Source organism: Petromyzon marinus, chromosome 44 (genome assembly GCF_048934315.1).
Source record: "Petromyzon marinus isolate PM22_M1 ecotype Great Lakes invasive population chromosome 44, UKy_Petmar_22M1.pri1.0, whole genome shotgun sequence".
NCBI lineage: Eukaryota > Metazoa > Chordata > Hyperoartia > Petromyzontiformes > Petromyzontidae > Petromyzon > Petromyzon marinus.
In genome coordinates, this window is record NC_133710.1 from 1,006,945 (window position 1) to 1,034,820 (window position 27,876).

At 50.4% G+C, this 27,876-nt stretch overlaps 1 protein-coding gene across 13 annotated transcripts in view; it reads right to left on the bottom strand.

The window, feature by feature from the left end:
- Window positions 1-25,743, bottom strand: part of LOC116951953 (adhesion G protein-coupled receptor L2-like) — a 350,495-nt gene extending 324,752 nt beyond the window's left edge. For 9 of the 13 annotated variants that reach the window (XM_032970875.2, XM_032970874.2, XM_032970862.2 and 6 more), the window contains exon 1: window positions 24,735-25,743. The gene's annotated coding sequence lies outside the window, so the exon portion shown is untranslated. The remainder of the gene's footprint in view (window positions 1-24,734) is intronic. The other 4 variants (XM_032970869.2, XM_032970868.2, XM_032970871.2 and 1 more) reach the window with 2 other exon arrangements.
- Between the last annotated feature and the right edge of the window lie 2,133 nt (window positions 25,744-27,876).

Sequence of the window (27,876 nt, forward strand, 5' to 3'; positions counted from 1 at the left end):
ACATTCATTCACACGAATGTGCAAATATATGGAACATGCAAAATGCAAGAAAGTAAGAATGAATAACGCCGAAATAGGCCAAGCACAGTGCTGGATTGGACTTGTACAATGCAACCATTAATAATAGCAGTAGCCATATGACGTGTTTTGGAAAGTGATACGTGCATTGCCACTCGGTCGCAAAAGCGACTGTTGACGAATGCGAAGCATTTAAAGGGGGAAAGGCGGTCGAAGGTTCCGTGCAAGAAGGTTGTTCTTAAAGTTCAAACAATCCAGGTGACGGTCTGGCAACACGCAGTGCACAACATTCAAATGAACGATACGGGGACGGCAGCGACGGGCCCTCCTTCTTCCGCCGCCGTCTGACAATGCTCCGACGCTTCTCTCCGCAACGCTGGCGGGGAGCTTGCGCTTAAAGCTGCTCCCGCCGGGCAGGTGGTACGAAACGTCGGACGACACGCGGCGCGACCCGAAAGAAAAAAAAACACCCGGCATCGGAGAGCGACGCAGCGGCGGAGGCAACGGCCGCCGCTGGACCGCGCGCGGGCAGCGTCCCAGAGCCACGGTCGACGGCGTGGGGCCCGGTTGATGGGCCGGCGAGTGCTCGAACTCCGCCGCTAATGCAGCCGCTTAAGTTTATATTAATTTGCCCTGCACTGAACGACCCGCACGGCCGTTGCGTTACGGTCCGTCTTTGCCTCTAAAAGGGTAATCATTTGCGACATGCAATGATCACAGCGCTCTTCTCTTTTATTCGTTGTTTCCGTTTCCTTTTATGACTCTGTCAATATTTGTGGAGTTGCTGTCTGTGAATTTATGTGTTCATCCATGTTCCGCTGCTCCTCCGTGCATCCCGAATGCCGCCACGACGGTTCACTTATTTGACATCACGGCCCTTTGTCAATCCACTGCTGGATGAAGGCCTGCCACACACCGAGGGGTTTTTTGACCATACTTCGCCTCACTGGTCGGCATGAGTTGATGAAGGGGAAGCCCAGGACCGGTTCAAATATCACCGCCAATCAATGCCATCCGTGGCTGGAATTTGAATTTAAGTCGCCGGGTTCATAGCAGGGTGGGCTACGACCACTTAATCCCATTAATTTATTCATCGTTACTATTGCACATGTTAGTTTTATCTTTGCATTCTGCTGCAGTATTAGTCACCTTTGTCTCTTTGTAAAAGCAAACTAAGCCTTTAGCTCTCGAGAGCATTGCCCCGCTTAATGATTTCAAATCATCATCTTGCGTCACCTGGCGCTTATACTTTCCGCTGCCTTCGACACATTTATCGACAAATGCCTCACATAGTCGTTGGGTTGATCTGCGATAAGCTGAAGATGCATTGCCTGCAGTTGCTTTCTCATGCCACTGCCGACGGATTAAGCCCTCACGAGCTGGAACTCTCGAGAACCCTCTTAAAGTAGTGACTTTGGCCAATTAATCGGCGCTGGCAGGACCTCTTGGGAGGAGGCGAGAGTACCCATACGTGGCCTGCCGGTTGACGTCGAGAAACTCATCGACACCGCTCCGTGGACAGAGGCCGTGCGGGCGACTTAAGAAACGTGCGCCGTTGTTTTATCCGCCGCGCCGGGAGATGGAATATCTAGTGTTCTAACCGTTATGCCACGGTATCCCCTTGATCTGTGATATTCCAGTCCACCTGCATTTTGATTTGGAAGAAGTTTAAACGCACCTTCATTATGTGCATTGCCTGACAAACTCCAAAGTAAGCGACCCTATGGAAAAATAATCCTGAAACAGTAGTTATTGATTTATCACGTATCTTCCCCTATTGTTTCACATTATCATGTCGCTTTTTAATTATTCTCTCGCAATGTCAAACGCCGATGGTCTAATAAGCATGTTTTTTTACCGACCATGAATTAAAAACTACATGCATCCTGATGATTTCTACCTCACGCCGTAAAAAAAAAGATATTTGATGTGGTTTTTATTCATGCACAGGAACGGTAGGCGATTAATATAATTTCCTGGTAATGTTTGAGAATTCACGACCAAAGGTTGGAATTCTGAGTTTCACAAACACCCTTTGATGATTAAATCTGCAAATTCAGACTCTCTTGAAATCTATAGAGCTCCCTTTCCTATTGATACTGTCTAGAAGAAAAGTAAAACTCAACGGGGGTTTGGTGAAAATGTTTAGATAAGGGCTAATCTGTATATCGAGGCCTCTCCTGTAACCGAGTCCTTCCGTCAACACCGCCAGGGGTGGACTTCCGCCCAGCGGGTACCAACTCCTTCTCCTCCTCTGCCCCCACAGTCTGGAATTTCCTCCCCACTGGTTTCTGTATTTTGCCGACTGGCCCGTTCAGGTCCTTGTGGAAGAATGAAAAACACAATCCCCTGCTTCTCAATGCGTCCCCCCTCCCACCCCGCCGAACACCCTTCCACACCAGAGCGGTTGTCGTCTCCATTACTCACAACACTCCGCGACATCTGCCTTCTCTTAACTCGACAATAGTTTCGACTCGTATCCAAATGAAGCCCGCTGCACACACTACGTGCACCTGATAGTTGGTAATCACAGAAAGCTGTACCGTGGTGGGGGGAGGGCATGGACTGGAGTTGAGAAGCGACGGTCTACACATTATCTGCACAGGAGGCCTCTCGCTGACTTTGTAGCACATCCGCACCCAATCCTCTCCCCATCTCTCCATTTAAATCCTTTACAAAATGGTCACTCCCCCCCCCCACCCCCCGCACTTCTGCGGAGCATCTTGAGAGGTTGTATGGACAATCAAATCTCCGACATTATTCGTCCCGTGCATACACTTGTGAATTCTTCTTTTGCTGCAAAACAAAATCTACTGGTACATTTTTTTCCAGGTGGCAGCTTGATGTGTTGTTGTTGTCTGTGCTGGGTGTTGGGCCAGGGGTGCGTAGCTCTCATTGACGTTATGCCCACACAATGTAGCTCTGAGAAAGAAACTAACTGTGAATCATCAACTCGGTCGTGAAAACATTCACGTGGATTGTATTCACGATGAGCAACGTCGGGGAGGGTGGGGGGGGGTCGGGGAGGGTGGGGGGTCAGGGAGGGTGGGGGGGGTTGGGGAGGGTGGGGGGGGGTCGGGGAGGGTGGGGGGGGGTCAGGGAGGGTGGGGGGTCGGACATCCAGGATCTGTTCAGATGACACTCACCACTATCGCTGTGGGAATCAAACTCAGGGCGTTGGGTTAAAAGTGCAGTGTGCTAAACACTCTGGCATTGCTCTACTTATCGCGCTGTAGATAATGACAATTTGTTTTTTTTTAATACCATCAAAAAATAAACTTTCATTCACAAAATGTAATAATAGAATAAACATTATTGATGGGAATCCAACTATGTACTCGTCACGCTAAGCATTAATAAACAGTTTTGAATGGAATACATCCAAATTTTCCTGGCATGGTCTCACCATCTCCAACATCCAATCATAGAATATTCATTCCACAAAAACCGAGTACGTGAACTTAAGTTCCCAATGTGTCTTCGGCTTGTACCGGGTGCTGTTCGGCATGAAGTCCGACGTTTCACAGGAGCCCCCAGCAGGTGCAGCGAAACGTCGGACACCATGGAGAAACAAACTCGCAAGGGAGTGCAGCTCGGAGAAAACATTGAGAAGTGTGCAGCGCGAGGGGACGGTAATCACCCGAAGAACTTGGCCACAACTAAACGGACAAGATCTTTGAGCCGTTCTTCATTCTGCTCCCAAGAATAATTCCTAGAGCACGTTACACAGGAGGCACAATGGCCGTAGAAACCGCAGGGAAACCGCCACTTAGCAGCCATCGCATAATGGGCCCCGCGCTGCACTTGGGCTTGCAGGATGGGGACAGGTGGCAATCTTTACAGCTGGCCAGGAACCAGTGCCTGTGTGTGTGCGTGTGTCAGGCCTCCTTCCAAAATACATCAGCAGCCAGCAAAACAACGAAGTGACAGACGCCCAGAGACACGTACAAGTTTACTTCCCTGAGCAACAAAAAAACCAGATGACATTTCCACCCACCCTCCCCACCACCCACCGATTCCCCCAAACCAAGGCAGGACCTCCCCACCTCACCCAGCTCGAGACTCGCGGCAAGGCCGCGGCAGTAACCGTTGTAGCCCTCTGGCAAAGTAACAACGGAGGGCCCGGAGGGGCGACAGAACCCCTCGGCGATACCGCACGCCCAGAATGAAACCGGCGCGAACGACGGGCTGCTGGAGGTTGACCGAGCGGCACATTTGTCTGCCGCCCCATCGTGCAGCGTTCGCGCTTCGGGGCGAACGAGGCCGGCCGCCCCGGTCGATGCCGCGAGTTTGTCGACCGAACCGAGCGCGTGCCGTTCGCTTCAAAAGTTGGGCGTCGAAGATCACGAGGCGCTGTCCGAAAGGGAGGAGGGCAGCTCGTGCTGGTGTCTATGTAAAAAAAAAATTGCAATTGGTAAAAATTGCTCGTAAATTACTTTCTTTGACAAGAACCACGGAGAAAAATCGCTTCCTACATTGCACAGCAGACTCATCTGTGAAGCGTAGCTCCTTCGTGACCGACAGCCCGCAGTATATATGAGTGGCGCGAATACCAAGTCACCGACTCCTCCTCATCATCATTATTATAACGGCACGTGGACACCAACGTTTCGATCAACGCAAATAGTCCACGAACCCAGAGCAGAAACTTCATTCGGGAGGCAACATCCGTAGTGGCACCGCCACTCTAGCGGTTCCAATTATCTTTGACACAATGGCCGTTTGAAAAGTGTGGCGTCTGTCAACTTAGTCGCCATCGTAATCCACGCAAATAGATCAATAAGACTACAAGTTTCTCGCCACCTCCGGAGGCATACCAGTTAAACTAAACTATTTATTAAAAATATATATTTTGCCAGGTAAGGCCCACTGATCTTTATAGCTCTATTTCAGAAACGACCTGGCTCTATTTCAGAAACGACCTGGCTATCACAAATGATAGCTCAACGAAGTGGCTTATCATAATCACGTGGGAATTTATTGCAGCCAAATACTCTGAAATGCACTTTGATTATAATGTGGAGGGGAAAACTGGAGGATGCGGATAAAATCCACACGACCACTGGTAGAGGGAGAGAGACACGCAAACTCCAAATATACCGCAGGCGCAGGGTCGGGATCGAACCCCCACGACCCCCTGTATACCAGGCGAGGCAGTCAACATCTCCTAGCCACACGGAACGAGAGCCGGGCAAAGCGACAATTCAGAGAGCGTCACGGGGCGTCCACGCTTCCCGGAGTGGCCGCACGCTGCCAAGGCAACTGCCGCGGCCCCGCCCCCCACTCCCCGGCCCCCTCGGCCCCTCCCTCCCGTGAGGTCAAAGGACTAACGGCTGTTCGAAAACGTGCCAGCAAATACTTGAAAGTGCGTGCTTTGGGGTGCAGCTCCCTCGTAATGTTGTGGGGCCCAGTCGTGGTAACAGGAAGAGGCCGCGTTCGCTGCTCGGCGTAGGGGTCACGGCTGCCGCGGGATTGACAGACAGCGACTGCAGGGAATACGCACGACTGATTATTCACTCCCGAGATTTGCTCGTTCCCCCTGTTTATCATCGGAATTCCACTTTCTTGAGTAGTCACGTGGGGACAAGAAGCATTGCGTTTTTTTACACGCTGCACGCATTCCCGGGAGAGCACGTACCGTTCGCTTATCCTCCAGAATGTTTCGAAGGCAATCCATCTATTTCGTGAGGATGCTCACGGAGATATGCGGCGGTAAAATCAGCCCGTGCCTAGGTGCCAGGTGGAGTCGGCACACCGCAGGACGGCGAGGGGTGGCGACGGCTTGGGGAGTCCTTCATCCAGCAGTAGATCGATCGTGGCTAACGATGGTGACATCGATGATGACGATACTACATTAATACAGGTGAGAGCCGAGCGGCGTTCAACATCTCTTTTGAGCAGGATCGCATTCGCCAGCAGAGCAACACAATCGTGAATAAGAATACAGGAGTCTGTGACGCCAAATAAAAAATAACAATATGATGACCTTGCTGGACCATTCTGTTCCAGCGGCATTTGCTTCAAGCCAGCAAACTCCAGACCCCCGTTTGAATTGCCCGAGTCTCATCAGCAGCCAGGCTTTTTCAAAAGGGGGAACAATGAGTTTCATTTGTTTAGGGTTTTTTTTTGTTGTTGCAATTTACAACTGCAGTAGCGTTCCGGAACAATTTTTCCACATTCGTCACTTTGGCCACATTATGACAGCGTTGTGCATCGTTGTGCTCTTGAAAGCGACGTCACGGGGGTAAACTTTCATCGACTCGCCGCCCGCAGCGCCCCGCGCCGTACGCGCGCGAGCCCTCTGGGCAATTTTCTCTCGCAAAAAAAAATTAGCGGAGCGCCGCCCGCGGGAATCTGCCGCGGTCGGCCCCTCGGTGAAAGCTGTCACCGCGGCAAGCACGCTCATCACTCGCCCCGCCGAAACGCCCAGAGCACGGTGATTTGAAAGAGAGCACTTTCACCGCAGGAGGTACCTGCGGTGGCAAAGGTGTGTGCAGGCTGAACGGCGCGATGCCGTGGCTGAATACCGGAGTCTACCGCATTGCACGGCACGCTTCCCCCCCCCCCTCCCCCGCGCTCCCCCGTGCCCCCCCCCCCTCCGCTATTTACAGCAAAGGTTTGGTGGGGGGGTTATTACAAACGGGTTTAATATGTGCGTGAAGATTTGCATCATTTTATTGACAATGGGAACAATTTTGGGGGTTGAGGCGGGGGCAAGGGGGGGGGCGTTTTACTCTTTTTTTTTATTCCGTACATTTTGTCACACATCCCAACATGTATCCAGATCGTGCCGTTGGCGTCGTGCCCCCTGGAAGCGCTCTCAGAACCCTGCAGTCCAACCCTTGGTGCATCAGAGAACAGAGCCAGTGGAAGTGGATGTGGCAGAGCTACAGCTAAAGTCGTTTCACATCACCTCTGTTTCGCCCAGTGGTTAAGCGGCCTGGATTCGCAATCCCGAGGTCGCCAGCTCCATTTGACCTCTGGGCACAGCGGTCGCACTGCAGCTGTACAAACGGGTAAGCCGCTGTTGTAGTCGATGGGTGGGGTAAAGTGTGGGTACTCCCACACATCTTCCATGACGTCGGGCCGGGGTGGGAAGGTATCGTCCTAATAGCCCCTCGCTGAGGCTCTTTCTCCAGCAGTGGCTTGAGCGAGAAATGCCAGGGCAGTACCTTCACCTTAGTTACCTTATTAACAAATAATTATATGCGGTCGTCACAATTACAGCTGCATTAAGAGACACTGATGATTTCAGTCGAATCTTAATAGTTTAAGTTTAACCACCCATTTCGCGAAACAAAGTCTATCGATTTTAAACAGATTTCATCGAGGCGTTTTGGCTGACACCAGGTGTGACGAACAATAAACGCCAATTTTACATTTTCTCCAGCATTGACTATTTCAGGAGGAATTGATGTCTTTTTCCTGGATTTTCTGTTTGCACGGTCACATTATCACTTTAAGATGTTTTTCTTGTTCGTGTTTTTGTTTTTTGTTTGTTGCGGTTGCACCCGATTCAAGAGCCGAATGGCTCACAGGGCTCTACCAAATAGATGAAACTGAAACTTACTCGAGTTTGATCGCACAGGGCGATCGCGCCTTGCCTTGTCCACAACACGAGCAGCAGCAGTATCGCTTGTGCAATCGGGGAAGGCAAAATATTAAATGGCTTTCACGTTATTTTCCGCCCCCCTACATTTTTGTTATCCTTCCCAAAAGATCACCCTGTTTGCGCTTCCGGGGTCATATCCATCAGGAAACTTCGAAGGGCAGTGCAACTCTCTTCACGCGAGAGAAATGTGTCATGTGCCTCGTACAATAGCATGGGCCGTTTGAATAATTTGAGTTTGTCATTACGGAAGATTGTTCTCCAAAGGCATTCAAATGATTAACTCCTGTATGGACAGGGTGCCCCAAAAGTCAGGACACATAGGGGTTTTTTTTTAGTTTTTTCCCACAGTTCTGATTAGCACAGTTGACTACGTACAGTGCAAAATAATTTCAAGATACATATACACATAAAACAGCCCACGGAAACGGGTATCACAGAGCTAGCTCTGAAATCGCTTCAAGGGCCTTGTGGTTCACAGAGTAGAGGTTGGCACATTTGCAACCTACTCTGCATATAAAAGCAATTCTCCGAGCTGGCAAAAGCCAAATTACGCGCCGAACCAAATTTAATGCGATGGGTTTTTTTTGTGCAATTCATTGGTGACTGGGATGAGGCCATCAACTCACTGCACTTGAGAACAGGGTACACATGGAGGCCATCTGCCTGGAATATATCCCAAGGTCTTCGCGGTTCCAGCTCAAAGTTCGGACCGCTGAGGTTGGCCACCTCGATCGCGACTTGAACACGTTTGACATGACACGTCTAACGGAGTAGATACACGCTACGTAGGAACGTCTTTAAGTATGTTTATTTTAAGGAATACAATAGTTAAATGCGACAACGTAATGGCTATTAAAAACAAAAAACTCTTGAACAATGTAAAAAAAAAGACCCCAGCAAATCTTCATGCATCAGTGTGTCTATGTAGTCCATGTGTATAGTTACTACGCTTGGACATTTATTGTAATTTACTGGAAGGGCAACTGTGGCGGCATGTGGTCCGTCAACGCCGTGCACTATGAACAGCGTCAGTTCAATCCCTGGCTACGGCTAACATCAGTGGCAAATCGAATGTGAACTTGGCCGAGGGGAACTCTCGCTTTGCCGGATCAGCAATAACCATCTTTGGGAAGTACTCTCCTGTGGAGTCAAACAATTCCCACGGCCGACATCGGCAAGTGGAGGCCTTCATCCACGTATTTACTTTCATTCAGCATTGTGTGTTTTGTTTATGTATACAGTAGCTGAAAATTGAACCGCAGTATTATTCTAAATATTTAGACTTTATTCAGGAGTACTCCAACGATGTAACATCGTGGTGGCTACAACTATAATTATTATTGTCATTATTACAACTAATGATCATTATCAGAAACAGTCTGCCACCACATGACTCAGGGCACCCGGATTAAGAATTTTGGATTTATGGCTCACAATATTAATTTGTCATTGCCACATATCGAAAACGTGCATTAAGCGGCCACACGAGTCGACTGACTGCACTGCTAGATTCCGTACCCAGAGAGAGAGATATAACCGTGTCACCACAGCATACTGTAGTAGTACAAGGTTCCAAAGCTCCCCCCAATGTCTGTGGTGACGTCCACATTCATTGCCATCTGCTCCAGGAGCGCCTTCAAATGTGACCCTCTGTTACTTCCTCCGCTTTATAACAAAAAAAAACGGTTTCACTCGCAGGACGTGGAGATTGTTGGATCTGCGTAAAATTCCTCGCGACAATCCTGCCGCCCTCTTGTCTCGTATTGCGCGCTGTAGATGCCTCTTTCTCTCCAACAGCTCTCATTTGTAAATTGCCAATGTATCTCCTTTCTCTGCTTTCATGCTCCCATTCCCTGCGATGACACCGTCAATCATATTTGACTCGTGAAATTATTTTCATTTACGTATCATTCTTTTTCCTCACGACTTGAGGGAGTTCTGTGCACTCTTCCTTGTCCTGCATCCTTCACCTATTAGATACTCCCTCCATTCCTCATCATGTACTTTGTGCTTTCACAGAACTTGTTTGTTGTTTCGTTTCTTATCATCCACTTCTAGGGCGCTGTCCGCTGCCGTGCAAGTCGTTTTGTCATATCGAGCGGTGGCAAGCATTCCGTCATCAAATTTCTCTTCGATGCATTTAAGTCTGAAGAAATGTATCAGGCCTATTTACTACGTATCTACATCGAAATTAAATACTTTCATCGTGGATTGATGTGCAGCTCATTCTTCCAGTAAAAAAAACCGTGACGTAGCTCACTTGAGACGTGAGAGCCATCAGCTTCCTATGGCACCAATGCATCATGTCCACAAAGCTCACCGGAATAATTGGAGAAATTCACATTTAGAATGCAATTATAAAAAAATTAGAATATTTGTTTGAGGGACGCAACAGGAAAAACAACTCATCGGAGAACATATACCTATAAGAGAGTTATTTAAGGCATAACAGGATGAAAATGAAACTGTTCAATAGGTGTATATTACCTGCTGCTATTGACGTGTGAATCGGGGGGAAAAACAGCACAGATACTCACAGAGAAAATGGAACAAAAAGCTGAAATGGGGCGCACAAAAGCGCAGAGACGTGCACGCATGGGGCTGAGAATGAGCGACAGGGAGAAGAACGCCATGGTCAGAGTACAGGGGGCATCACTGCGACTTGGGGCTTGGGCACAACGCGTCGCGAGAAGGGCAATATGAGCGTGGAGCGGCAACTGAAGACAGAATAATGCCTGGGAGGGCCGTCCATTGAGGAGATGGAGGAATGGGATCGGATCGCGGTGCAGGAGACAGGCGAAACGCTGTTGCCATACGCGACCGCGGGAGCTTGCGGCGATTTGAGGAGGCGTTTATCCGGCAGTGGATAGAGCACGGATGAATAATCGGAAGTACGTATGCTGGACTTCTTTCGCACGGTACGTAGCCAACCATGCTAATCGGAGGACTCAAATAGGAGACACTGCTACCGCCAGCAGAATAAAAACCAAAGTTGTACAGAGAGCCACGACGCCACCGCAAACACACGGTGAGAAAACGGACTAAGGCATCACAAAACTCACCGTTTAAACAAAAGTTTCACAATGCTGATGCAGTGTTCGTTTTGTTGTGCAGTTCGGCTGGAATTCAGTTTATAAAACACACATTGAGACACAGATTTCAGTAAGTCACGCAGATGTTTACTTTGGGACAGAGTAGAATGGGTTCATTGGGCCTTGAAAATAAGATGACCAAACATTACAAAATTACAGTTTCTAGAAAGAAAAAAAATCTTGTTTTTTTTTTAATTTACCTTCTAATAAAATAATTGCAACAATACGTTTAGATGCAATTCTTTAAAAAAATCGCTGTCAAATGGGGGGGGGGGGGGGACAAATGGGCAACTTAGGGATATAAGCACACTACTCTTCGTCGGATATAAGCGCAGCTGGTCTTGTTCTCCGAAGGGATGTGCTCATATCCAGATTCTGCCATGCAATACGCAAATTATTGTATTACAGTGCCAGCGACTTCCACGTGCATTTGGCAGACACAAAAAAAACCCCCTCCATCAATAAATCTCATTCATACTTTCCCATTAATTGAAATTTAAACAACAGCAATCATTAATGAGTATGGATTTAGCCTTTTTGCAGATTAACACAGCTCGCTGTAGCAATAGGTCAGCGAGGACGGGGGCACGGCCAACACAAATCGCTCCGCCGTGTGGCTGCCGGCAAGACCTCGTTGAACGACGGCCTCAATCAAGCGCCGAGTTAACGGGGTGAGGAATCTAGACGCTACGGGACGGACACTTGCGATCCTCCACCTCCTCCGCAGGAAATCATAAAAAGCAATTCCCAGACATGCGCTCAGCCCCCAGTTGGCTCTCTCTCTCTTCGCACACCCGGCACATACTTGAGAGATTGTTTTTTTTACACAACCAGAGTAAACCTATGTGCAGGGAGTGTTCTTTTGTTGTTGTTGTGGTTAACGATCTGCGAGAACGCACTGAGCGGGATTTAAACTTTCTAAACGAATTTTACTGCTCGATGGAAGTCCATGGGACTTCCCCTGGAGCATTATGGAAACGGTGCCAGTTTTGCATCTTCGCAGCGCGTCCAATAAATTTCCCCGCACGGAGGCTTTCCCGTGGCAGGGCCCTCTGCGACCATGAAATCGCCCCAGGACTCTCTCTGTCGGGCGTCCCCCAGCAACCAGTTAAAGCTCGCCGCTTGACGAAATATTACCCCGTGGGCCAAGGAAACTTGGGCCAGTTATTTACAGAATCAATTCAGTCCGTTACAATGAGCTTGGCAATTCACAGTCCTTATTTTCTCTCTCTTTCATTCATAACAGTGTTATTTGTACGAGAATAAGCGGCATGCCTTTTCACAGATATTCAACAAAAGCGTTCTCTCCTCAGAACATTACGCGCTCTTCAATCGGTTGAGCATTAAAGGTTCCGTCTTAAAAAAAACATCTGCTTCCACTTGCACAGCAGTCTTTGTATATTCCGTGCCGTTTATACAATTTTTTTTTTATCCGTTATGGTTTTGCGGGCTGGGCTATTGTGTACGTAACGGGCTGTGCGAGGCCTTGTGTGAATAGCACGCTGCTGCGTAAGATCGAGTTTTAGGAATAGCGCGCAACGCATCGTTGTAGCCCCGAGCGCAGTAGCACGGTGAGATGCAGTTAACTCTGGGACTCACGTGTCGTCTTCTTTCACGGCATGCAATTTAAAATAATAATAATATTATTGTTGTTGTTGTTGTCCATCCCTACATTACTTTGGTGTTACGCGGAGACAATTTTTGAGCCCTTCTCTTTTCTCGCGTCTATGGAAAGGGAGAGCGATCGTGTTCACAAGGCGCCTCCTACGGAACGCGTGTTCACCCAACACTTTGTGGCTCGGAGTAATTTCCCAGCACAATCGCCGATTTTGTTACCCCTGGGGGAGAGACCGCAACTTGTCAATCATTTCCTGAAAAGTGCCACGCAACATTTTCTGGCGTCTCTTGCCACCAGTGCGACGATTGCCAAAACTTAAACTAAACAAATCTATCTCGTCGAGGAGGAGAAGGGGGAGGTGGGCGAAAAACGGGTTCACTGCCTGTAAAAGCGAAGTTGCAACATAGTTAAGATTGTCTAAAGCTTGTATTTCACAAATATAAAATTATATTGTTGTTTCCAAATGAAGGCAGCTAAAACAACGGAGCACATTTGTTAACCCCCCCCCACGCCTATGTCCACAGCAGTTATCAAAAATTAGAACAGCAAGTGGAGGAGCGGCAGGCCGTGTGTGGTGGGTTAGAGTGTTGGAATGTCCACCTCTTTTTAAACAAACAAGTCGTTACTCTATTATTATTATTAACACCGCTACTAGCTCATGATTTGCGTCGCCTCAACCCCACAATCACGTCGCTGACGGCATCGTCTTCTGTCCGTCCTCGTTATCCGTAGCCTCTCAGCCTACGCCTCCACCACCACCGCCACCGCCTACTCCACCTGTAAATCGCTTCCATTCACGTCGTTTCGATATTCGTCGTCGCCCCATTCAGGAACGCATCCCCGAGGCGAACCCGGGGTATTGCTCATCGAGCAGTTTCGGGAAAGGATTTTACTCAACTCCCCATCGTCAGGGCGCGCCCACGTAGCTGGATGGTACCACTTCCACTTTTAATGCAAGATGGGCTTGTGAATTAAATTGATGTTTAATTTTGTGGTGACAGTTTTAGACAGATGCTGAGAAATCGGAGACTAACAGCTCAACTTCCATGTAATAGGGGCCCAATGATTGACAATTGGAATGCAGAGACTTAAAAACGCAGGGTTTGTTTATATTTCTCACAAACTCTGCTACAAAAAAATGGGGGGGGGGGGGGGTATCGCGCACAGCCACTGACTTCTGATTAATCGTATTCAGAAGATAACCGGTTTGAATCATTCAACAGCGCTGCTACGCAGAGGCAGCAGGCGCGGTTCGTCGTGCGACATTCCACGCACCGCGAATGCGTTGCTGTTTCACACGCGACGCTTTGGCACGGGAGCAAAGCCATCGTCCAAAACAAACAAACTCGTCACCTGTTATGTTTCTATTTTTGTAATCCCACTTCCGGGCTGTGCTATTGACCGACAGACGGCTTTGTTGTTTGTTACCCGCACGAAACAACGCGTTACCGACAACAACAACAACAAAAACCCAACACAAATCGTTCGACAAATGGCCACAACAATGAATAAGCACCAATGCTTGATTTTAATTTAAGCAGTGAGGTGAAATAACAGCGATGTGTTTTTTTTGCGTTTGTATAAAGGGGCCGTCCATAAATTACGTCACGCACCTGGGGGGGGGGGGGGGTCAGACATTTGTGACGATTTGTGACGAGGGAGGGGGTGAGAAATGTGACGTCACATCGAAATTCACAACTTTAAATAAATATAGACAACACGTTCTACTTCATTAAATAGACTTTTTAATAAATGTTTTCTCCAACAACATCAGAGTGCAGCGCCACATTAAACACGCACTACAATGGCAATAGTTTCAAGCGATTTGAAGCTTTTTTATTTGGGGGGGGGGGGGGAGGCAGAGCTTTGTGACGTCATATTTGAGGGGGGGTCTGACTTTTTGTGACGCCGTGTGACGAAGGGGGGGGGGGGGGTAAAAAAAATCGTCCAAAATCGCGTGACGTCATTTATGGACGGCCCCAAAGTGGCAAAGTTTGCGAGTAAACGCCTCGTGGAGCACGGTGAGTGTGGCAAGACGGAGCCGCTCAGTGGCGTCGTGCCGCCCAGGGTCTAAGCCTCCCCCGAGGGATTTAGTGGCGAGTTTTAGAGGGCAGACGGCCGCGTGCTGCCAAGGGCAATGACGACTGGGTTCGAGCCACGACCACGTTGATGTTTTCATTCCGAGCGACCGAAGCGCAATGCCGAGTGATAGAAGGAAGGGGGGTTACTAATTTATCACACAATTACAATACCCCCACCACTCCCCCACGACCCACGCTGCTGACCTCTACACCTGATGGGGTTCAACAACGACGATGACGTCGTCCTGCACTATTTAAGACCGGAAGCAGGCGGATGGCTTCACTCTTCTGGCAGATTGCCCGAAGAGGCTGGTTGATTTAATTACCAGCGGTACTCAAAATCTAAATGTCGCGGATTCACTCTTCCAACACATCGGTGGGCTGAAGTAGTAACTAATTGGCGTTTTGTTTACGTGACAAATCCCGTACTGGAGGCTTGCGACGCATTTAAACTTAAGCGATCTAACCCAAAAGCCTTTATTATGAAAATTACGAAGGGGTTAAGACTGTACGTCCAAAAAAAAAAGAACCACACGCCACTGCAATATCACAACAGTCGCACTTGTAAAGCAATTTCCTCCCCCACCACCCCCCACCACACACCCAAGTCATACTTGCAGCAACTATGGATCCATCTTACTGGGCATTTTATTAAAACGGAAACGACTCTAAACGCGGTATACAAATGAATATTGCAAGCGGCCGTTCGCCAGCGCGCACGATGCTCAGCGCGTCGCAAGTGCCTCAGCGAATTGCAAACGGGGACGCGGAGGATTTTCGGTCTCGTCAAAGGAGACGAGTGGAGGGGGGATCGCGCGTTTCGGTCTCTCCTCGAGGTGGCTGGGCATTCGCGAGCGAAGCCCCCTCCCCCCCCTCTTTCCCCGCATCAGCATCTCGCACTTATTAAACACCGCCCCGCTTTCATCTCCAGCCACCCCACCGCGAGGCGCTCGGAGCGCGTTGCCGCATTGAACAGCGAGGCGCGGTCCCTCCTCTCAGAAGGGGGCTTCCCACACGGGCCAGCAGTCCACTCGCTTGCTCACTCGAGTTTTGTATCTATTTTTATTTCACCAGATAAGGCCACACCAACCCCGAGCTTTCATGGCCCTTGTACAGAAGCGAACCTGGCTATCACAAATGACTGCTCAACGGAAAGTGGCTTATCGCGTGGAAATGTATAAACGCGTGATGTCGATTCTACATGTGGAGGGGGAAAACTGGAGGAGCCGGAGAAGAATCCACACGGCCACGAGGAGAACGTGCAGACTCCAAATATACAGCAGCAGGTGTCAGGGTGGAGATCGAACCCACGACCTCCCGTATACCAGGCGAGGTAGTTAACATCCCAACCACCGTGGCGACCTCGCTCACTCACGAAAAAAGCCACTCAAGAATCCGCACGGTTCCGCAGAGACGAACTGTCCCACACCTTCTCGAGAGAAAACTCCCACCACCACTACCACCACCACTGCCACCGCCACCACCGCCACCACCACCACCACCACCGCCACCACCGCCACCACCACCACCACCGCCGCCGCTGCTGCTTTAAAAGCAGGAAATGACCGTCCAAAGGGAAGCAGCACCGCGAGTTCACGGCAGTCGCCGTCTCTGCCACGCGTGGTCAGCGCCCGGCCCAACGGTCCCCGTAAGAAGCGGCGAGGGGAGGAGGGCGGCGTGCGAGGACTTCCTTCTCGCCGCCGTGCGGCCCGCTCCAGTTGCTCTCCATCATCAAGGAGGTGTTTTTGAGAGGCACGTCGTTGTGGCTGAGTAAATGCCACACACCGCCTTCTGTGGCATTTGATGTTTGCGGCGGGGGGTGGGTGGGGACATTTAACCACGGGAGCCCTCCCTCCCCCGTCGAGTAGCCGAGACAGCCCCATTGAGACGTTGGGGGAGGGGGGGGGGTGATGGTTTGCTCCCCCTGTCCAAGAGTTGGGAGGGGCAGTTGACCCCCAGCCCAGCTCCATGTGTGTTTGTACGACTGTACGTTGAACTTCCTACGCACCGTACGTAGCCAATCGTGCTAATCCGAAGTGCGGTAAATAACTACTGGTATAATAAAATAAAAAACACTATAATAACCCAATTTGTCCTAACTTTCATCGCAACTTTATCAAATTAAATATTATTTCATAAAACTGTCACGTTTTTTTTTATTTTAACATTTAGAAAATCGTACAATGTATTTTGCGTGTATATTAAGAACAGCACATTTTCATTTGGCAAGTTCTATATTTAATATACTTCAATTATAACGTGCAGTGATTTACAAAGCGATGGATGATCACAGTGTATATACGTCATTGGTGAATATTTCAAATGTAAATTCAAAATAAAAAAATTTTATAAATTATTTGCAACCTCTTTCTCAATTTTACATAAATTTAATGACACAAATTTAATGTCGATTTTTTTACAAGATGTTCATTCAGCGAGTTAATTAATTTAAAACTAAAAAAGCATCACGGACATATATATAATATATACAGCACGATTAACTCAAATTTCATTTAATCCCAACAAATAACCTAAACAGCGGCAATACAAAAAAACCATCACGCAGGCGCAAGATTACCCCCAATGCGATTTTAATGAAACGGTTGCTGTGTGGACGGTAGGCATCTAGACCAAGTGCTCTAGGCGGTATCCGCTGGTATAACCGCACGAGGATTTATTTTCCTCTTCAAACCAAACTCACACCAGTTGTGTTTGGAACAATAGGTGGAAAAGTTGCAAACTGCAATTTAAGTTTATAAGTGCGCGGCGACAGATGAGACGCCCCGAGTGCCGCCTGCCATCACCGTTTCATTTGCGGAAGCGCGGCTCCCGTCTGCAATTTTTGTCACGTAAAAGCTGCGAAATCCAGCAAGAGAGCCGTGCGCGAACGGATCGTCATCAGGCCCACTGCGAGATGCGTGTGGCGGATGAATGCTCCTGGGCCAAGTGGCACACACGTTCCGGCCGATGGTCATATCACCTCGAGTGTCACAACAGTCCGGTGCCAAAACAGTCTCAGTTCATGGTTTTCACTGTCGACTGAATTCGCATGCGGATGCAGTATCTTTGTGCAATACATTTTTTTGTTACATTAAAAAATATTAATGTGGCACGTCCCGTTGTCAGAACACTGATGGATGAAAGCCTCCACACATCGTGTCAGTCACGGGCGGGTTGCTTGACCATACTTCACCACGCTGGTCGGTACGGGTCGGTGAGGCAGGGTGAGACCCAGGGCCGGACTCCGCTCGCCGATGACCTTGGCCATGACACCAGGAATCAAACTCGGGACGACAAGATCGTATCGCAGTGCGCTGACCGCTGCGCCACCGCTCCCTCACCCCCCAACACACGTACGATCATAATGGCAAAAAGCCAGCGTCACCAAAAACGCAAAGATGTAGTAGGTTTTGTTTAAATATTCCACACGAAGCGTGTCTATTGCGCAATTGTTTATTAAATCGGACGCAATCGCACCAAAATTTCCTCGGGGCAGCCGGTTGCATGCTAATGCCGTGGAATCGGCGGATATTATTTGCACACAAAGATCTAAAGCACTGCCGTGCCTTACCACTGCGATGCTGCTGCTAAGTGCCAATTAAGACGCGCGTGGTTCAGAGCGATTGTTCCCTGCGCAGAGACAATAACAGTTTTGCCCGAGCCGGGGGAGCGATTCACACGTGCATGCCATGCCGCCGCTCCCTCCTGCCTGCCCCGACGCACTGCTCTCCTCGTTTTGGGCTCGAGCACACCGAAGCCTGCCGGAGGACATCAATTCTTCTCAATTCGTACGGCGCGCCGTGGCAGAGATAAGCGACTGATTTTGTTGTTTTTGTTCTTTGGAATCCAAAAAGCTACGAGGAGCGTTACGAATCGACGTCCGGTTTCTCGGGAGCCGTTCGACGGCGCTTGTCGATTGCAAGTCGACGAAGGGCTCTGGTTCAGTCCGTTCACGATGGTCTCGGACGATGAGCAGCGATCGCAGTCACGGAAGGGGAGTTCGCGTGTCTGTTTTTATTTTAGATATACACGCGGACAACGGTGATTGCGTCTGATGCGCGCGCTCGAAGTTTGCTTTGGTTTTGGGGCCCTCTGCAGAGTTGATCAATTCCTTCGCTTTACTGTTGCCACCACCCATGCCTGATGATGCCAAACACTCCAGTGTTATTCACCTTGGTTTTTTTTTAAGGTGACGTATGAATTGTAAAGTTACATCGAAGTTAAAACGAACAGAACTATTTTAATATCTTGCACACACACACACGTGTAGCGATGCGATGACTTTAACCACCGATAGGATTTAGCACAGTGCTGCACTACGGCATTTCAACCATTAACTGTAAAGATCAGGATATAATTTTGGTAATCGCGTCTATAATCAGAAGTCCGTTTTGTATATCCACGTATTTATTTTAAAAAGCGAATGGTTCTGCCTTTCTGGGGCTCGACATAAGTCGGGCTTCTTAAACAATTGCGGCTGCTGCGGCTGCTGCGGCTGCCGGACATGATCGTGAGAAGCACTCCAGCTCGACAATAGGGGCCCTGTTGAACGCAAAAAAAAATGATATACCAATCGCGATGCGTAACGACTGCGTGTGTGTATACGGGGGGTGGGAGCGGTAGTGTAGGGGTTAGCGCACTGCACTACGAACCTGGCGACCCGAACCGCTCCTGGGCCTCCCCTACTCGCGAACCGCACTTGCCCCAACAGTCTGTTATGTCTACCCGGGGGTTCTTTGTCTTTGGCGGGTGCCCGTAAAAAATTCGAGGCCACCAAGCTGCGGTCCTTAAAGCCCCCGCGCTGTGCACACGAGCACACGTGCGCGTAGTACAGCACAAGGCAAAGATCCCCCGTGCAGCCTTCCCAGACTGTAGGGGCAAGTGCTGTTAGCGAGTTGCAACCTATGAAGGCCAGAAAGGCACACGAGGTGGGTGGCCAGCACCACGCCCGGCTGCCTTTGTCTCCCCAGTGGTGATGTTTACTACACACCGCACCAGGTACTCTTGTGAGGCTGAGTCGACCTAGGGGAGGCCCAGGACCGGTTCAGATAATCGTCAGCGGTGTTGGCCGTGAGCGGGAATCGCCAGGTTCGTAGCGCAGCGCCCTACTACACTACCGCTCACACACGCACGCACACACACATTCACACACACGCACACACTCACACACGCGCTCACACACACGCTCACACACACACACGCTCACACACACACACGCACACACGCTCACACACACGCACACACACACGAACGCACACACACACTCTCACACACGCGCACATGTTAGCAAACGCAAGCCTCGGGCATGCATGCCTGTGCCACACACACTGCAGCGAACAGTGTGGCGAGCCTTAATCACAGAAGGGAAGTCATTTTTTAATGGGCTTATGAGACTCCCTGAGTCCCTTATAAAAACCAATCATTAAAAACGTATTGGAAATCGCTATTGTGTACTCTGAATGTTTCAAGGCTATATTTTAAGCTGCAAGTGGGGGGGTTCATTATTTCCCATAATTGAAATGTGCAGTGTTTTGGCATTTTACAAAACATCACCTCAAGGCTCTGGCAGAGTTTGAAAAAAAAACCATCGCCCGGATAAATCACGAAACGATTGGAGGTGCTTTGGTTTTTTTTTCCTTTCCGAACCAGATATAAATTTCCGATATATTTTTAAACATGTGACTGCCGAAATGGAAGTAAGGCCACAACATCCATCTTGTATTGGGGAGGGGAGGAGGGGGGTCAGATGCCTCATTCTTCCAGTGGGCAAGATGCCAGGCGCTTAAAATAATTGGCTACCAACTGAACTGCACAGCCACCGCCACCCCCCTTCAACACACCCGCACTTGGCATGAGTACCGAGACGAGCTCTCCTCGACTGCACATCCCCTCCTCTCTCTCTCTCTGGGTGTGGCATCGGCCACGGCGGCGGGGGGGAAGAGCTCAGGTGCAAGTAAAAAAAAGTCGCGAGGATTCTCTTCTTCTGCCAGAGATTTTTTTTTTCGTACCGTGGCCCGCGACGTTTTTCAGGAAGCCCTTTCCCACAAAATGTCTGCCACTGCGAGACGGGGTTCGTTTTTTTTTGTTTGTTAATCCGCCGCGAACGATCGTTCGCGGGGTGTTGGCGCGAAACGACGGCGTGGAGCGGGGCCCCTCGCATTCAAATTCGGACGCGGCTCGCGCGTGTGTGCGTGTGTGTTCGCGTGTGTGTGTGTGTTCGCGCGTGTGTGTGTGCGCGTGTGTGTGTTCGCGTGTGTGTGTGCGCGTGCGTGTGTGTGCGTGCGTGTGTGTGCGCATGTGTGTGTGCGTGTGTGCGCGTGTGTGTGCGTGTGTGCGCGTGTGCGTGTGTGCGCGCGTGTGTGTGCGCGTGTGTGTGTTCGCGTGTGTGTGTGCGCGTGTGTGTGTGCGCGTGTGTGTGCGCGCGTGTGTGTGTGCGCGCGTGTGTGCGTGTGTGTGTTCGTGTGTGTGTGTGTGCGCGTGTGTGCGTGCCGAAACAGCTTTTGTTCGGCCGGATCGAGGGGGCTAAACGGGCGCGGCACGGGCTAGAGAAGAGATGGAGTAATGTGGTACAGGAGGACGTGGAGCTGAGTGGACTTGCCGATGACTGGTACCAGCGGTGTCAAGATCGGCCTCTGTGGAGGAGGCTCGTGAAGGACGCTACTGGGCAGTTGGAGGCAGTCGCCCTCCAACAACAACGGAGGGCGGAGGAGCGACGCTCACAACAACGAGCGGAGAGCCGGGTGGCTAAACCATAGCAGATTGGCACAGTAGGGGGCACAGGTGGTGCATCAGCCAGTAATCTCAGTCATCTCAGTCAGTCGACCCGTGGCACTTGGGTCTGCCCCGTGACCTCCTGCCAGCGGGCGTTCGACACTTCACGTGGCCTCAAGGTGCACATGGCCTGGCACAAGCGTCGTGGTAACGTCACCGCCACTTAGTGGCGAATGGCGGTTGTTGTGTGTGTGTGCGTGTGTGTGCTCTGCTTGCGAATTAAATCATTGTAACCCACCGTAATGCGTCGCTCGCACGATGACTATGTATAGCTCGCTTGCGCATAATGAATACTAAACTATTACTTAGCGTTGTTAAATGCGTAAGGAAAACAACATTGAATTACCCAAACGGTGATGAACGGGTGAATGTGGCTGAATAATGGAGCACACGCCGTGTTGTTCTGCGCTCGCCATGCCTACAACCCTTGTTCTCATTCGCAGTTTTGCTTGTTCTATATTTCATCTTTCCTTCTTTCCGTCTCGGATATCCACTAAAAAGTTGTTTTGACCCCAACAATTTCGTGATCAACGGCCAGAATGAATCCACTGCTGGATGATGAAGGCCCGTCCACGCTAGCTCTCACAATGTCGCGACGTGATAATCCCACCCCGTGGCCACGGCAGCGACAGCCCCGTCAACCTGTCCATACGATGAAGGATCGAATGGACGCACATTCAACGAACGGGTTGTGTGAATTACTGGGAATATACTAAGTATGTCCAAGTGTGAGCAAAACAGCCGGACTGCGTATTCTCTTGAAATTACCTCCATCGCCACCTCGCCCCCCCCCAACACCGAGGAAGGATCCCGCATCATTCCAACCATACATCTGGCTTTCTCTTTAAGAGCTTCAGGCCGTGTGCTGGACATGTGCCTCTTTAACGCTTTAATTGAGGTTCACACCAAGGCTGTTGCGAGGTGCGACACTCGCTCTGCGGCTCTCCCTCCGAGAGAGAGAGCCACTTGTGCGCATCGCACCGCGGGTTCTGCTGACAAACAGCTGCCACGGCGTGAAAGTGACACAGAGCTGTTGTCCATTGTCCCAAACACGTAGTGCTGATAGCAATCGCCTGGTCGCCACCGTTACAGTGGATGGCAGTTCGTTACAGTCACTGGCTCTTCGTTATAGTGGCTGACTGATTGTTAGAGTGGCTAACCGTTCGTTATGGTGGCTAACGGCTGACAGCGGGCAGAGGAGTTCAAATCTAGAAAGGCTAACTGATTGTTAGAGTGGCTGGCTGATTGTTAGAGTGGCTGACTGATTGTTAGAGTGGCTAATCGTTCGTTATGGTAGCTAACCGTTCGTTAGAGTGGCTGACTGATTGTTAGAGTGGTTAACCGTTCGCTATAGTGGCTTGCCGATTTGCTAAACCCATCGCTTGATTCGCATCCCCCTTTGTATACCACCGCTACGTGGGGTGACATTTATCCAATAATGGTTACGCAAAACAGTTTTTTTGTCAAACCTCCCACTCAAGGAGGCAAACACCTGCAGTTTTGGGTCACGGCCTCCGGTTTAATGATTTCTCCAAGCCAACCGTGCCGGTTTTTTTTACGCCTGCCATTCAGTGGCCGCAATCTCATAAGTAGTCTGTCTCCAGCGCCGTCAGATTCAGTCGGCCGCTCATATTCCTTCGGCTTTATTCACTTCAACAACCAGAGTGACGGCTGGCACGCACACTCTCTCTCTCTCTGTGTGGCTGTTTTTCTTCTTCCTTTTTACAAGGAAAGCCAAAGGCAGGGAGGGCAAATAAAGGGGTTTTCTCCCCGCACAGAAAAAAAGTAAGGATTATTCCGGTAAAAATTGTATGACTGCGCTGATAAACAAAAGCCAATCGGCTCGCTCACGCAGAACAAAACGAGCAACATCCAGCATCGCCCCCCCCCTCTCCATCATCGCCCCCCCCTCCATCATCGCCCCCCCCTCTCCATCATCGCCCCCCCCCCTCTCCATCATCGCCCCCCCCCCCTCCAGCATCGCCCCCCCCCCCTCCAGCAGCTGCCCCCCCCATCCCTCGGCACAGTCGGCGGAAAAGGTTCCGTGGATGTGACTGGCGTGGCAGACAGAGGCTGGCTTTGTCCGAAACATTCCTTTGATATGTAAATGTCGGGGACGGCGCTAACTCACTTGTAATAACCAGAGCGGCTGGCAGCGGGCAGAGGAGTGCGCAGAGACGTGACTACAACATCCCCAGAGCCCCACGCGCCATGTCAGGACCGCGCTCGGCGGATACGTACACACGGCATCCCCCGAACACAACGGGGTTTGCTTTCTCCGTCTTCGCGTGAGAATTGTAGTTTGTAGTCGGGATATTTCACACACGCACAGACGCACAGACACCCGCCCACACTTGCGTGCAGGCCATGTGTGTACACAATTGTGTGCGGTTGGCGTTACAGATATTTGCCTAACAAAAATGTTCTCCCGAGGAAATAAAATAAAAATTCTAATTTTGCGGTGTAAGAATTCCTGAAAACAGGTTGCGTCGATCCACTAGAATGTTAAATATGTATATGTAACTATATATGTATGTACGTGCAATTCTCAATATACTACAAATATCATTGAGATATTGAAATGCCTCGAATAGGATTTTAAGTAGCGATTAGGAGGGCGTCAAATGTCAACGATTATGAATGGGGTTTAAAAAGCCGATCATGCGAACCAGCGGACTGGGACGTGTGGTTCGTCTTTTCAGTAAACGGGGTTTTTGAGATACCCAAACATGTTTGGAGTCAAGATGAATATTTTTTTTTTAAACACGATTAAAATATTCGTTAGAAATAATGAGTTGTGGTCACTCCACTGCTAGATGGTGGCTTCCCCCTCAAAATGCCGTCGCCATCCGACGTCTAAAATGCCGAATTCATTAAAATGCCAAATTCGTCTCACGCTGTTATCTTCGTATATTCGCGAAAGTAACAAAATAGGAATTAAACACAAAAAATATTTGTCATTTAAAAAAATGACAATTATCGTAAACGAACGTGCCAACAGCTTGATACGCCTCCCGATTTCACCGAAAATTGTGAAAGAAAACGCTACGCGTGCACGAGAGAGGGGACGAATTTTACCGCAACACAGTTGTGTAATTATTAACTTGTAAATACACTTACATTACAAACATTCACGTTAAACAAACACCCCCTCCCCCCCCGCCTACATCGAGCAATCTCCACGTAACCGCGCTGGGGCGCCGCATAGAATGATCATTTCTCTCTCCGCAAAAAAAAAAGAAGCGATTGAGGATTTTAAAATGTATATTACATCAGAAAACGCATTTACGGCTCAAACTTGGTGCCGTGTCCTGCTCGCTGGAACCAGGCACGCGAGAATGGGAATTCTGTAGCACACTGGGGGTATACATACGGCTTCGAGTCCCAGGATTATCGTCGATTCTTCCCCGGGACACACACACACACAAACGACGTGGAACCCCGCGGGCATCCAAGTCAGGAGTAGCAGCAGGATGATGAGCAGCAGGAGGAGGTCACAGACAAAAGGGGCGATGTTTGCTGGAGATGTGAATGGCGCTTACCTGGCAGGCGCTGCTGTCGAGAATGTGGGACGCTCCTGCGCAGATGGAACGTCTTTCTTCCACGAGCGGCACTCTCACGGCGAGAGGATGATGGGCTGGTGCACGCAAGGATATAATGACGCCGGGGGGGTAGACGGGTAGGTAGGTTTGGTGGGTACACAGCTTATTTCTAGACTGGCCGATCTTTAGAGAAAGAAGCAGGGGGAGGGGGTGTGATGATGATGGGGGGGGGGGGGACCCCCGTGGCTCCTCTCGTGTTTGTGTCCCCTCCTCCTCCTCCTCGGCTGTTCGGCCGCGGCGTGGCACGGGTCAGCTCGGCGGTCCGCAATCCCAGCGGCTGCGGGCAGCAGGCAGCGCCGCGGCGCTTCACGATGGGGCCGCTGCTGTGGCGGTCGCCGTTCTCTCAGCGGCTGTCCGCGGCCCCCGCTCGGCTGCGAGAAGCCGCGACAGCGGCGGCCTGCCCTGGGAACGTGCCGACCGGGAGCCCCGATGGTGGTTCGGCGAACGCGCGCAAGCACCGCTCTTCGCGAATGACAGCCAAATTGCTCGCATTTCTTGAGAATGATTGCAAGCGGGGGCGGCGCAAAAGCCCGCGGCGGATGACCGCGGCGCGGATTCGCTCCGCGAAACTCCCCCGTCCCGAGCGGCGGGAATCGCGTTCCACGAAGCCCTCTTCGACGGCGCGGCTTCTGAACCGCGATATTCAAAGGCCGTTTACACGGGGCGAGTCTGTCGCCGGAGTGACTGACGGTGATCGCGCCGATCCTATTGTTTGGACCGTCCGCTCCAGCCGCGGCGGCTCCGGCTCCGCGTTTTTGGCGCAGCCCGGGCTATTGATCTTGTTGAGTCTGCGCTGCGGCAGCGCCGCTGCTGGGATGAGAAGGGGAGAGAGGGGCGCATGGAGTAGGAGGAGGATGCGGAGAGAGAGAGAGAGCGGGGGGTGGGTGGTGGTAATGGATGGAGGGAGCACTACGCGGGACGCTATCGGGGCTGCAGCCTTCAGCTGCTGGCTCTCCCCCCGGCAGTCGGAATGTTTACTCACAAAATGGAAGGCGACGCATCCGCCAGAGCTTTGAGAAGGAGGGCAAAGCGACTCCCCACACTGTGTGCGTTCATTAACCCCTGGCCGAGCGGCGGCGCGAGACACCGGCAGCGGTGAGGAGTGAACCCGGGAGCTGTGATCGCAGCGTGCGGGCGATGTCTGGGGTCCTCGCTGGCGGCTGTTGGGCCGGTTTGTTAACATTACGGAGTCGGGATTGTATCCGCGTGGCTCGAGTGGGTGAGGAGGTTCTGCAGGGATATCGTTCTCCTCGGCTTAGTTTGTTAGGGGTTCGTGCTCGTGCTTTTCGTGAGAAAGTGCTTTTTGCGTGTCTTAGTTCCTTGTCCCATAGCTGTCAACCCCCTATCAGTTGTCCTCACTTATTACAGACCAATTCACACCTTATAGGTCACCCCGTGCCCTTATAAATCTCAGCGTTCATCCTACAAAGTCCCATCACAAGGGAGAAACACAACACACACGGGGTGAGCCCGGTGCGAAGGAAGTCCGACACGCGTTCACGCACCGTGCCTCGTTGGAGTTCGGGTCGTAGTGTTAATGGGGCTATGGTTGTGTGGTTGAGTGTTACAGTGCAATTGGCTATAGTTTGAAAGCATTTCGATGAAGTTTGTTGAACACGCGAGACAATTGTTTGTCGGGAGAAAATGTAATTTTGAGAAAAAACGAGAAACATACATTTGAGACGTGACCCCTCTAAGATTCGCTGACCACACCGTCGTTAATTGTAACGTGCGATGATAAAATAGTGGGTGAGAAAGAGAGCCACGGTGCTGCAGAAGATACGCGAGCAAAACACAAACGGCAGGTAACAGCAAGTTCGCTAAACAACCGAATGTGTCAATTGAACGGACACAATCGGAAAAGAGCAGCAGAATATGAACATCAAATGTGAGGACATGATCAAAGCGATGAAATGAAGAGGCAAGCGACAACAGAGTGGAGTGCTTTTGGAAATGTGATCATGAAAAGCAAAATGCCAACAGTGCCTGGAGAAGAACTGCGCGTCTCATCGGTGCTCATTACCTGCCACGATGTACGGACGGATACAAACAGACTCTGATCAAGAATTTGAAATAAGAAATGAAACATCTCCAAAGCACGCGAAGAAAGAATGGGAGAGACAGCAAAGGGAGCAACGTGGAAGCGAGCACAGACACAATTGGTGTTGACTGTCGACAGCAGTGAGGAGGCACCGGGGTGAGTCAATTCCTGACTCGCTCGGAGCAGTCAGTACAGCAAATGTGGACTCCGCCTCTTTCGTCTCGATGGGATGGAGTGTTGCTCCCACCTGTATGGGATGGAGTGTTGCTCCACCTGTATGGGATGGAGTGTTGCTCCCACCTGTATGGGATGGAGTGTTGCTCCCACCTGTATGGGATGGAGTGTTGCTTCCACCTGTATGGGATGGAGTGTTGCTCCCACCTGTATGGGATGGAGTGTTGCTCCATCTGTATGGGATGGAGTGTTGCTCCCACCTGTATGGGATGGAGTGTTGCTCCATCTGTATAGGATGGAGTGTTGGTTCCACCTGTATGGGATGGAGTGTTGCTCCCACCTGTATGGGATGGAGTGTTGCTCCCACCTGTATTGGATGGAGTGTTGCTCCCACCTGTATGGGATGGAGTGTTGCTTCCACCTGTATGGGTAGGAGTGTTGCTCCACCTGTATGGGATGGAGTGTTGCTCCAGCTCTATGGGATGGAGTGTTGCTCCCACCTGTATGGGATGGAGTGTTGCTCCCACCTGTATTGGATGGAGTGTTGCTCCCACCTGTATGGGATGGAGTGTTGCTCCACCTGTATGGGATGGAGTGTTGCTCCCACCTGTATTGGATGGAGTGTTGCTCCCACCTGTATGGGATGGAGTGTTGCTCCACCTGTATGGGATGGAGTGTTGTTCTATCTGGCACATGTTAACGCGCATTTATTTGGTCGAAACCATCTGAACATATTCATATTTGACCATACTTCACGTTTGCCATTGCGAGTTGGTGGAGGTGTGAGTGAGTGCTGAACAACACTCTGGATTGCTGCTGCTCTACCCTCGACTGCCGACTACACCGACTACACCTACAACACTGACT